The sequence below is a fragment of the Balaenoptera musculus genome, chromosome 10 (genome assembly GCF_009873245.2).
Source record: "Balaenoptera musculus isolate JJ_BM4_2016_0621 chromosome 10, mBalMus1.pri.v3, whole genome shotgun sequence".
Lineage (NCBI taxonomy): Eukaryota > Metazoa > Chordata > Mammalia > Artiodactyla > Balaenopteridae > Balaenoptera > Balaenoptera musculus.
In genome coordinates, this window is record NC_045794.1 from 15,856,658 (window position 1) to 15,869,043 (window position 12,386).

The following is a 12,386-nucleotide window of genomic DNA, read 5'->3' on the forward strand; positions in this document are numbered from 1 at the left end:
TTCCCCTTTTATGGCTGTTAGCATTTGTCTTACGTATTGAGGTGCTCCTATGTTGGGTGCATAAATATTTACAATTGTTATATCTTCTTCTTGCATTGAGCCCTTGATCATTATGTAGTGTCCTTCTTTGTCTTTTTTAATAGTCTTTTAAAGTCTATTTTGTCTGATGTGAGTGTTGCTGCTCCAGCTTTCTTTTGATTTCCATTTGCAGGGAATATCTTTTCCAGTCCTGTCACTTCCAGTCTGTATGTGTCCCTAGGTCTGAAGTGGGTCTCTTGTGGACAACATATATACAGGTCTTGTTTTTGTATCCATTCAGCCAGTCTGTGTCTTTTGGTTGGAGCATTTAATCCATTTACATGTAAGGTAATTATCGACATGTATGTTCCTATGACCATTTTCTTAATTGTTTTGGGTTTGTTTTTGTAGGTCTTTTCCTTCTCTTGTGTTTCCTGCCTAGAGAAGTTCCTTTAGCATTTGTTGTAAAGCTGGTTTGGTGGTGCTGAATTCTCTTAGCTTTTGCTTGTCTCTAAAGGTTTGAATTTCTGTGTCGAATCTGAATGAGATCCTTGCTGGTAGAGTAATCTTGATTGTAGGTTTTTCCCTTTCATCACTTTAAATATGTCCTGCCACTCCCTTCTGGTTTGCAGAGTTTCTGCTGAAAGATCAGCTGTTAACCTTGTGGGGATTCCCTTGTATGTTATTCGTTGTATTTCCCTTGCTGCTTTTAATATTTTTTCTTTGTTTTTAATTTTTGATAGCTTGATTAATATGTGTCTTGGCATGTTTCTCCTTGGATTTATCCCGTATGGGATTCTCTGCACTTCCTGGACTTGATTGACTATTTCCTTTCCCAAGTTAGGGAAGTTTTCAACTATAATCTCTTCAAATATTTTCTCAGACCCTTTCTTTTTCTATTTTTCTTCTGGGACCCTTATAATTCGAGTGTTGGTGCATTTAATGTTGTCCCAGAGGTCTCTGAGACTGTCCTCAGTTCTTTTCATTCTTATTTCTTTTTTCTGCTCTGCGGTAGTTATTTCCACTATTTTATCTTCCAGGTCACTTATCCATTTTTCTGCCTCAGTTGTTCTGCTACTGATTCCTTCTAGAGAATTTTTAATTTCCTTTTTTGTGTTGTTCATCATTTTTTGTTTGCTCTTTATTTCTTCTAGGTCCTTGTTAAAACGTTTCTTACATTTTCTCCATTCTATTTCCAAGATTTTGGATCATCTTTACTATCATTACTCTGAGTTCCTTTTCAGGTAGTCTTCCTGTTTCTTCTTCATTTGTTTGGTCTGGTGGGTTTTTGCCTTGCTCCTTCATCTGCTGCATTTTCCTCTGTCTTCTCATTTTGTTTAACTTACTGTGTTTGGGGGTCTCCTTTTCACAGGCTGCAGGTTTGTAGTTCCTGTTGTTTTTGGTGTCTGCCCCTAGTGGGTGAGGTTGGTTCAGTGACTTGTGTAGGCTTCCTGGTGGAGGGGACTGGTGCCTGTGTTCTGGTGGGTGGGGCTGGATCTTGACCTGCTGGTGGTCAGGGCCCTGTCCGGTGATATGTTTCGGGGTGTCTGTGAACTTGGTATGACTTGTAGGCAACCTCGCTGCTAACGGGTGGGGTTGTGTTCCTGTTTAGTTGCTCGCTGTTTGGCATGGGGCATCCAGCACTGGAGTTTACTAGCCATTGGTTGGAGCTGGGTCTTAGTGTTGAGACGGAGATCTCTGGAAGAGCTTTCGCTGATTGATATTATGTGGGGCTGGGAGGTCTCTGGTGGTCCAATGTCCTGGACTCGGCTCTCCCACCTCGGAGGCTCAGTCCTGACACCAGGCTGGAGCACCGAGACCCTGCCAGCTGCACAGCTCAGAAGAAAAGGAAGAAAAAAACAAACAAACAAACAAACATAAAAATGAACAGATAGAACCTCAAACCAAATGGTAAAAGCAAAACTAAACAGACAAAATCACACAAAGAGACGTACACACACACACACTTGTAAAAAGAAAAAACAAACAAAAAAACACCAACAACAAAAACTTAAAAAAAAAAGGACAGAACCCTATTACAAATGGTAAAAGCAAACCTAAATAGACAAAATCACACAAAGAAACATACACCCACCCCCCCACACACACATACACACTCACAAAAAGAGAAAAAAGGGGAAAAAATTTTTTTAAAAAAGGTAGAGAGCAACCAAACCAATAAACAAATCCACCAATGATAACAAGCACTAAGAGCTAAACTAAGATAAACATAAAACCAGAAACACATCAGATGCAGAGACAGCAAACCCCAAGTCTACAGTTGCTCCCAAAGCCCACCGCCTCAGTTTTGGGGTGATTCGTTGTCTATTCAGGTATTCCACAGATGCAGGTATGTCAAGTTGATTGTGGGGACTTAATCCGCTGCTCCTGAGGCTGCTGGGAGAGATTTCCCTTTCTCTTCTTTGTTCGCACAGGTCCTGGGGTTCAGCTTTGGATTTGGCCCCGCCTCTGTGTGTAGGTCACCTGAGGGCATCTGTTCCCCACCCAGACAGGAGAGGGTTAAAGCAGAGGCTGATTAGGGCTCTCTTGCTCACTCAGGCTGGGGAGAGGGAGGGGTACAGTAATCATAATTGGAATGTGGGGCGAGCCTGCGGCGGCAGAGGCCAGCATGACGCTGCAACAGCCTGAGTCGCGCCGTGTGTTCTCCCAGGGAAGTTGTCCCTGGATCATGGGACCCTGGCAGTGGTGTGTTGCGCAGGCTCCCGGGAGTGTGTGTGTGGATAGTGACCTGTGCTTGCACACAGGCTTCTTGGCAGCAGTGTTAGTGGTCCATCCTTGTCTCTGGGGTCCGCACTGATAGCCGCAGCTCGCACCTGTCTCTGGAGCTCGTTTAGGCGGTGCCGTGAATCCCCTCTCCTCGCGCACCTGGAAACAATGGTCTCTTGCCTCTTAGGCAGTTCCATACCTTTTCCCGGACTCCCTCCTGGCTAGCTGTGGTGCACTAGCCCCCTTCAGGCTGTGTTCATGCAGCCAACCCCAGTCCTCTCCCTGGGATCTGACCTCCGAAGCCCGAGCCTCAGCTCCCAGCCCCGCCCGCCCCAGCGGGTGAGCAGACAAGCCTCTCAGGCTGGTGAGTGCTGCTCGGCGCCGAGCCTCTGTGCGGGAGTCTCTCCGCTTTGCCCTCTGCGCCCCTGTGGCTGCGCTCTCCTCCGTGGCTCCGAAGCTTCCCCCCTCCGCCGCCCGCAGTCTCCGCCCGCGAAGGGGCTTCTAGTGTGTGGAAACCTTCCTCCTTCACAGCTCCCTCCCAGAGGTGCAGGTCCCGTCCCTATTCTTTTGTCTCTGTTTTTTCTTTTTTCTTTTGCCCTACCCTGGTACGTGGGGATTTTCTTGCCTTTTGGGAGGTCTGAGGTCTTCTGCCAGCATTCAGTAGATCTTCTGTAGGAGTTGTTCCACATGTAGGTGTATTTCTCTTTTTTTTTTTTTTAATTTATTTATTCATTTTTGGCTGAGTTGGGTCTTTGTTGCTGCATGCAGGCTTTCTCTAGCTGCGGCGAGCGGGGGCTACTCTTCGTTGTAGTGTGCGGGCTTCTCATTGCGGTGGCTCCTCTTGTTGCAGAGCACAGGCTCTAGGCGCACGAGCTTCAATAGTTGTGGCTTGTGGGCTCTAGAGCACAGGCTCAGCACTTGTGGCGCACGGGCTTAGTTGCTCCGTGGCATGTGGGATCTTCCCAGACCAGGGCTCGAACCCGTGTCCCCTGCGCTGGCAGGTGGATTCTCAACCACTGCACCACCAGAAAAGCCCATGTAGGTGTATTTCTGATGTATTTGTGGGGAGGAAGGTGATCTCCACGTCTTACTCCTCCGCCATCTTGAAGGTCTCCTCAATCTTACTCTTAGTATCTTTTTTTTTTTTTTTATTGTTTAGTATCATTTTTTCCAGAGCTTTTCTGAAGCTTCATTGTGCGTTTTTGATAGAAAGAAAATCATCAGTTCACAATACAACCATCATCACCCTGAGCTTTTTTTGTTCATCCTGTCTCATTTTGGAGTAATCTTGAAATCTTCCCTCCTATTAGACAGTTTTAAGAAATGTTTTGCTCTATTATTTATATTTTCAGTGGTAGAAATACTACCTTAATGCTAGGAAAACTTCCTCATGGATAATAATGCCTTCCTCTTGAAGCATTACAAATTAGTAAGTGAATTATCCGTTGAGTGGATACATTTATTTTTTATTTACCAAAATAAATGCCTTTTAAAAAAACATTCACTCTTTGATCAGCTTAATGCAAAGCCTGTACCAGGCACTACAGAAGAGAGCACTGGAAGATACTTCTGCACGGAAGATACGTCCTCTGTCTGCAGCCCTTGTCATAAAAGCAGAGAGCTTTTACCTACTGCATGTTAGTAATAACAACAGGGACATTCACCGGGTGGGAAATATAATTGTTGCTGGGACATTACAGAGTTAAAAACCAACTTACAAGCCCAGCATATCTGATTATTTCTAGCATGTTGGGAAAGTGAAGGTGATTCATTTGGTCAGAAGTCCCAGTGATCTCAGGGTCATTTCATAGGTTCCCTATGCAATCTTCCTCTTCTTGCTTGCCTTACTCTTTCGAGACAACCACTGAGTGTGTTTCAAAAGGGATGTCCCCAAGGAAAAGGGACTTCCCTATTCCCAACCCTCAAGTTGGACAGAACTGAAGTTAGGAAAAAGCTGATTTCCACATGGATTTTAAAATATCAATGTGAAAACAAAATGAGCGGTGAAGCCCAGGTTTTTAACAGGCAGTCAGAAGAGAAGTCGGAAAAGGAGAGCAAGATGGTGAGAACTGGGAGAGTATGGTGACTCATTAGTTTTCTAGGATGTTAATGTATTTGGCATTTTATGTCACTGGTGTTAAACTTTTTTGACCATTATCTACAACAAGAAATACATATTATTACATGACCCAGTGTTCACAAATACATTTCTTTATATAAAACCGAAATGAAAAATTATTTTCCCCTTACTACCTGTACCTTCTCTTCTGTGTCATTATTTTAAAGTGCTGGCAGAAAGCATCCCATTAACTGCATTTCATTATCCTCTAATGGGTCAGACCAGGGTTTAAAAATACTGCCTTGGGAAACAGTGAGATTCACATAGGCAAGAATAGAAGTGAAGTAAGGATTGTTTTTTGGATGTAACTGTTATTGTGGGTCATCTGCCAGATTGTAGAAATCAACTACTTTGATCATCTGGCACACAGCTTTCCGCCCAGCAAGTGTCAAGTTACAGTTGAAGAAATACAGCACAGCAGTCATTACTACTGTACAGCCAAATCAGTTGTTGCTAATATCAGTCTCGTCCTGTAAACCCATCCTATCGCAAGACAGGAGATGCTTGTTTATCAACTGCAGCTGCCACTGCCCAAAACAGTTATACAAAATAAGCTAAACCTAATCAGATGAGGAGGATCCCTTGTGACTTCAAATCACTCCAGACCTTTGTACAGTAACCATTTCTTGTCATCCACAGTTCCTGCAGGGCAGGAATTCTGGAGCTGCTCGGTAGGGCAGTTCTGGCTCAGGGTGTCTTACGAGGTTTTAGTTTGATGTTGGCTGGGGCTTGGAAGCTGGGGATGGAGGGTCACATGGCTAGCAAGTTGGGACTGGCCAGTTGGTTTCTCTCCACATGGACCTCTCCACCGGCTTATGAGCCTCTCGTGACATGGCAGCTGGCTTTGTCCAGAGCAAGCCAGCCTAAAGACCAAGACAGAAACCCAAGGAGCTGCGATACATAGGTGTGAGTACCAGGAGGTGAGGATCCTTGGCTATCTTAGAGGCTGGCTACCATTCCTTAAAAGAATATCTTTATTAATCATTGCCTTGATTTTTTAATGAAGGGAAAAGGAAACATGTAAATGCTTGTTTTATTTTTTAATTTTGTAAGGCATTTCACTTGCAGAGAAGTGCTGACATTTCTACTTTTCACAGGAAATTTGGAGAGAATCCAAAGGTATAAAAATGATAAATTTTAGAAAATGGGATTCATGAGGAAATACTGAATCATTAAGCAAGTTATATTTAAAGTGCAGAATTATGAAAAATTAGTTAAATATTGGGAAGAATCTAAATGGAATTAATAAGGGTAGAAAATAATTTAGTAAAATTAGTAATGCTAATCATTAAATAAGTAAAATGACCCATCAACTGATTGGTCAGAGACATGTGTCACTAAATTTTTAAAGAGTAGTTAGAAGACTGTCATACACATTTCACTTAATTGCTGCTCTAGATTAGGAGTTGGCAACAGTGGCCTGTGGACCAAAGCCAGCCTGCTGCCTTTTTTTGTAAATAAAGTTTTATTGGAATGCAGCCACATCCATTTGTTTACATGTTGTCTATGACTGCTTTCTCACTACAACAGCAGAGGTGATCATTGTGACCAAGACTGTTTGGTCCATAAAGCCTAAAATATTTGCTATCCTTTGCAGAATAAGTTTGTCGACCCCTGCTCTAGATTTAGATTTTAGACTTTTAAATACAAGGTTAGGTTTTGTAGTGTTGATGAGATGCATAAATCCAAGGACTGTAACATGTAAGTGGACTTATAAACACAAAAGAAGGTGCAGTGTTAAGTGTTTTTAATTTTTTTTACAAGAAAAGTCTTAATAATTAGAAGGAGGGGTAGAATATAGTGAGATTCACAAGAATAATGCTTCATTAGGCAAGACTTTGTTTATTAGGATAATTCATGAGCTTCACATGGGGCTCGTGGGGGAACACATGAGGCCAACATTTGAAAAACAAATGTGAACATTATGTTGACTGAATTAGGTTATTGTGAAAAAGCAATTTAAAATTTTTAATCAGTTTCTTACTCTGAATTGGAAGTGAGGAGTGTTATTATTTACTTGGAAATCTATTCTGGTTTATGATTAGAGTTTTGATTTCCTTTTTTTTTTTTTCACATGAAAATATAGTCTTAAGAACATGCCCCTGAGTAATACCCATTTTCTACCCATCTACTGTGGGATGACTTGAAGAGATACAGGTACTTATCAGTCTTATAATATGCTGCAGACAAACTGAAGAATGAAATTTCTGGGTAAGAAGCACAAAGTTTAGGGCTCAGGGTCAGACGAGTGAGGACAAGATGCTAGGTACTTATGTGCAAGGGTTGCAATATATTTCTAATAGTACCAGCCGCATATATTCTCCAACTAGATTGGTTTTATGGTCATTATTAAAAACTACTTTTCTAAACTAGTGAAAAGAATTTATACCAAATATAATATACTTTAAGATTATGGTATAAAGAAGAAAAGATTTAGAGGTGAAGTTATTTTAGTATTCTCTGAAATTAACAGCTGCCATTTATTGGGTACTTACACTGGGCCAGGCATTGTGTCAGGTACATTTCAAAAATTAGCTCCTTTAATGCTCACAGTAACTCCATAGGGTAAGAAATAACGTTATCTCCACTCAGCACATGAGTAAACTGAAGCTTAGAGGGTTTAAGTTGACCACATTTAGTAGCAGGACTAGGGCTTGAATCTGGGGGCGTCTCGCTCAGGTCTCTCCACACCACGCTGCTCGCCTGGGTACCTGCCACCTTGCTTCTGGCTCCTGTTGGTTTCCTTTCTGTTTTCCCTTCTTCCCATCTCTTTTTCCCTTTCTCATTTCCTTTTTTCCCTTTTTATCAGTTAGTTGCATAACTGATATATGCTGTGGAAAACAATTTACATAGCACCAAAGGGTACAAAGTATCAATAAAACGTGAAAGTCACTTCACCCATGCTGCCAACAGCCACTGTTCTCTCACCTGCTTCTGGGATGATGTACATGCACCAGAGACACCTGCCAGGATGGGACACACAGTTCTGCCCTGTTCTTTTTGACAGGTGCACGACCTGTTCCATAGTACAGATACTTTAATTTATGCAGCCATTCCTGTTGAGTATCCTTTCCACTCTTGGCATCTTGTTTTCCCTCTTGGTTGCTGTTTATGTAACTTTGCCTAAGGAGCATCTGGTGTTTGCCTTACCTACACTAACTGAGACGACTGAAGTGTATCTGTGAGTCTAGATGATTTTTGAAAAGCTATAGTTACGTTCTTCTGCGACCTTAAATGGTATTTTATTGAGTCTAATTTCTTGAATAGGATTTTGTTTCTGTGTCATGAAGTCTTGTAACCCTTTCTTAAACTCCTTGAAAAGTGTCCTTCTTTGCTCATTTGTCAACAGATTACATTTTGTATGTCAATTCTGATTTAAAATTTTTTAGGGATCTGCTATTTCAAGCAGATGTTTTAAATTACCACAGAAAGGTGATTTTTAGAGTTGATTTGTCATAGGTCGTTAAGCTGTAAAATCATATATATTGTTAAATCTATGTAGTGAAAAAATTTGAGCCACAAACTGTCAGGAGGTAATTTTTCCAAAAGAACATTAAGATAACCTAATTCCTGGTGTCATTTTAGTAATTTATTTAAATGAAGATCACAGTTTACCATCATTGTTGATATATTGGTTAATTATACGTTTTATACAGCAGTGATGCTTATTTTGGAAGGTCTTTTTTTATTTTTATTTTTTTTTTAGAAAATGAACTTTTCTAAAATGCAATAGGACTTCGTGTGCAGAGTGGCTATTTGTATATAGCAGACACTGGTACATATTTATAAATGATAGAAGAGGGGGTGGATGGATAGATGGATAGGAGGGAGCAAGGGGAAAAAATAAAACGAAAATTAAAAACTTATCATGTCTATCTAGCAAGAGTGTCTTACAAAGCCAGAAGAAAACCTACCCTGTCTGCCTCTTGTTTTAGGTACATATAAATCGGAGAGAGACACGAGGTGGCAGAGGAGAGAAAACATGAACTCCTTCTAACCCCTTCCCTCAATTTCCTAGCAGTGAGACTGTGGGCAACCTCTGTCTGTTTCACCTTTTTCCTCATATAGGATGTGGATAGTAAATCTATCTGACAGTATTCTTTTTTTTTTAAACATCTTTATTGGAGTATAATTGCTTTATAATGGTATGTTAGTTTCTGCTTTATAACAAAGTGAATCAGCTGTACATATACATATATCCCCATATGTCCTCCCTCTTGCGTCTCCCTCCCACCCTCCCTATCCCACCCCTCTAGGTGGTCACAGAGCACCAAGCTGGTCTCCCTGTGCTATGCAGCTGCTTCCCACTAGCTATCTATTTTACATTTGGTAGTGTATATATGTCCATGCCACTCTCTCACTTCGTCCCAGCTTACCATTCCCCCTCCCCGTGTCCTCAAGTCCATTCTCCACGTCTGTGTCTTTATTCCTGTCATGCCCCTAGGTTCTTCAGAACCATTTTTTTTTTTTGGATTCCATATATATGTGTTAGCGTACGATATTTGTTTTTCTCTTTCTGACTGGCTTCACTCTGTATGCTAGACTCTAGGTCCATCCACCTCCCTACAAATAACTCAGTTTCGTTTCTTTTTATGGCTGAGTAATATTCCATTGTATATATGTGCCACATCTTCTTTATTCATTCATCTGTCGATGGACACTTAGGTGGCTTCCATGTCCTGGCTATTGTAAATAGTGCTGCAGTGAACATTGTGGTACATGTATCTTTTTGAATTATGGTTTTCTCAGGGTATATATTCCCAGTAGTGGGACTGCTGGGTCATATGGTAGTTATCTGACAGTATTCTTGTGCAAATGAAAGATTGGTCATATATCCACAATACCTGCAATGATTCTCAACAGGTTGGTACCATATTGCTGTTGAAGCTGCTTCTCTGGCTTATGAGTTTTTAGCTCTTTTTCTCTGTTTTCTTTCTTCCTTTTTTTTTTTTATAGCACAGAATAAAATGACCTTTATTATGTTCAATTTTTAAGACTAAATGTGAATGATACAGTGAACAAAGATATCTAAATGTAAATGCATTTTAAAGGATTTACCACATTTACTTCAAACTTAAAGGAATAATAAGGTTCATGATGTACAGTTGACCCTTGAACAACACAGGTTTAAACTGCATGGGTCCACTTATACATGGATTTTTTTCAGTAAATATATACTATAGTACTACACGATCAGCAGTTGGTTGAATCCATAGATGCAGAACTGCAGATACAGAGGGCTGACTGTAAAGTTATATGCAGATTTTTGACTGTGTAGAGGGTAGGTGCCTCTAACACCTTCTGTGTTCAAGGGTCAACTGTAGTTATTTGATAGGGAGTTAGATGGGCTATGGAAAGAACACATAGGTAAATTATTCACACTAACTGCTGGATTGGAAATTTGGTTCCATGGATTTTGTTGTGGCATGCTTTTTATATATATATATATATATATATATATAGCAGGTTCTTATTAGTTACCCATTTTATCCACATCAGTGTATACATGTCAATCCCAATCTCCCGATTCATCCCACCACCACCCCCTATCCCCGGCTGCTTTCCCCCCTTGGTGTCCATACGTTTGTTCTCTACATCTGTGTCTCAATTTCTGCCCTGCAAACCGGTTCATCTGTACTATTTTCTTTTTTTTTTTTTAAGTTTTGGTTTTTTGTGGGTTTTTTTGAGAAACAGAGTAGTGATTTTTGAGTGGTTTGTAATTAATAGAATGAGAAAATAAGCAAAATGGGCTTTTTGGATTCCAGAATTGATTGATGATGTTGACATTATTAAAATTTTTAAATCCTTATTTGTTGGCTGTGGCAGATCCTTAAGTCCTGAGAACCTGTCTTATTACATTTAGAAGTGAATATACCGCCTGCCAGCTGGACCTCCTTCCCTGCCCTTCCATAGAGATGGCTTTCTTCTCTACTGGCTCCACACTGCACTTCCAGCATTAAGAACCTCTTTGTTCTGCTCTTACTCATACCCTTGCCAGCGTTCAGCATAGTTGGTCCTTGACACCCTTTCCCCCTTGGCTTCCGTGACATCATGTGCTTTTGGGTTTCATGCTGCTTTGCTGGCTCTTCTTCTTCTGCTCCAGCCACACTGGTTTCCCTGCCATTCTTCAGATATGCCAGTGATACTTTAGATCTTACTTATTCCTACCTCAGGGCATTTGCACTGCCCTTTCCCTCAGCGTGGCCCTTCGTGCACATCTCATCTTTTGAATGAGCTCACCCAGACCCCCATTTAGCTCCACCACCCTAGCCACACCCCTGATTCCTCTATTTTTTCTTTTTTACATAGCACTTACCCCCCTGTCATACGCCACAGTTTACTTATTTGTTATGTTGTATCTGTCTTCTCTGAGAGAGTGTAAACTTCATGAGGGCAAGGGTCTGACTTTTTCACCCATATTCCAAGCACCTGTAATAAGCGTTGTGGATTGATGAAGGCCCAGCGTCTGTCCTGTGTTCCCTTTTCCGTCACCTCATTCACTTCCAAGGCGCTTTGCACACCATTTGCCAGTCACCCATAAACCCACATCTCCAGCCAGACCTTGTCCCCCTTCTCCACCTACTGACCTCACCACATAGTGTCTCATGGACATAATCAGAAGAACAATAAAATCTTTGCACCCTCCTTAATTTCTCTCTTTCCTTCACTTACCCACCTACCTGCAACCTCCAATCTATCAGCAGGCTCTGCTGACGCTTCCTCCGCCCAAAAAGCATCCCAGATCTGCCCACTTCTCTCTCTCTCTCTCTCTGCCGTACCTCCCAGCTGTGCCACCATCACTTCTCACCCAGACAATTCCAGTGGCCTCTCAACTGTTTTCCCTTCTCTTCTTGACCCTTTACAGTCCATTCTCCATGCTGTAGCCAAAGGCCTCTTCTTAAAATGTACAGATGTACAAATCGCATCACATCACAGCCTTTGAGCGGCTTTCCATAGCACTTAGAATAAAATCCAGAGCTCCTTCTCTGGCTCATAAATCCAACACCAGTGGACCTGCGACCTGTCACACCTCATCTCTCAGCTCTTCCTCTCGCCCACCACACTCTAGTCCCTGGGCCTTCTTTCTTCTCTTTAGATATGGTGGCCTTGGAGCCTTCACACTGTCCACTATGTCTGGGTTTCTTTTCTGCCTTCTCTGCCGTTGTTCAAGCCAGTGCTTAAATGTTACCAACTCAGGACTTTTCTTGGCCATCCAGCCTTCAGTCAGTCACTTATCTTAGCATAACCCTCTCCCACTGTCTTGTAGTCGGCCCTCCATATCCACTGTTCTGCATCCTCGGATTCAACCAACCACAGATCAAAGATACTTAGAAAAAAAATTCCAGAAAGTTCCAAAACACAACACTGGAATTTGTCTCGGACCAGCAACTATTTATGTAGCATTTACATTCTGTTAAGTATTATAACTAATCTAGAGATGATTTAAAGTATACGGGCTAGGTTATATGCAAATACTGCACCATTTTATATAAGGTGCTTGAGCCTCCGCAGATTTTGGTGT

The 12,386-nt window shown here is 41.6% G+C and overlaps 1 protein-coding gene across 11 annotated transcripts in view; it reads left to right on the forward strand.

Moving 5' to 3' along the window:
- The window catches only part of PLEKHA5 (pleckstrin homology domain containing A5), a 239,560-nt gene that overhangs the window by 80,389 nt on the left and 146,785 nt on the right, over positions 1 to 12,386 (forward strand). The gene's annotated exons all lie outside the window — the stretch shown is intronic.